This window comes from Callorhinchus milii, unplaced genomic scaffold (genome assembly GCF_018977255.1).
Source record: "Callorhinchus milii isolate IMCB2004 unplaced genomic scaffold, IMCB_Cmil_1.0 Scaffold6, whole genome shotgun sequence".
NCBI lineage: Eukaryota > Metazoa > Chordata > Chondrichthyes > Chimaeriformes > Callorhinchidae > Callorhinchus > Callorhinchus milii.
In genome coordinates, this window is record NW_024704747.1 from 532643 (window position 1) to 533331 (window position 689).

The window sequence follows — 689 nt, forward strand, 5'->3', positions numbered from 1 at the left end:
GGGTGAAGAAAGCTATTCAGTCCATTTGATTTCATCCTTCCAGAATACCAATCCTACTCTCTTCCCAAGCTGATAATAATAATATAATTTTATAATAATTTTAACAGTAATTTTGTCATTCAATCCATGACTGTTTGTGGGACACTGCTGTGCGCAATTGGCTGCCATGTTTCGCCCACAAATTGTACAGTCAATTCGCTTTACAGTATATTTTGTGAAGCGCTTTGAGGCATCTCGAAGACATGATATGACTATCAAATGCAAGAATTATTATCATAATCAATCATTGCATTTGGTACAATGCCTTTAATGTTAGGCCATCCCAAAGTGCTTCACAGAATTTACTATAAAGTGTTGTGACTTTGTAATTTTGTAAGTGAATGCAGTAGCAGAGTTACCCACAGCAATGTCTGACAACCAGCCATGGAGTGAATGACTAATTTTATTTGGGGAATCGTTGGCCAGGGCACCATGAGAAACTCCCATCTCTTGTTCAAAATTAGTTTAAATTGTTTGGCTGTTGTTTAAATGAGTCCAGTGAACTTCCTTTCTTTGCCAGTTGTTAATTAACCTCTGGGTAAAGAAAAACTTCTTGGTATCTATCGTGACATTGCCCTTTGCAACTCTAAACTGTTGTCCTCTTGTTCTGCATCCAAAAGTATTGTTCCGGGTTTACATTTTAGTCCCAT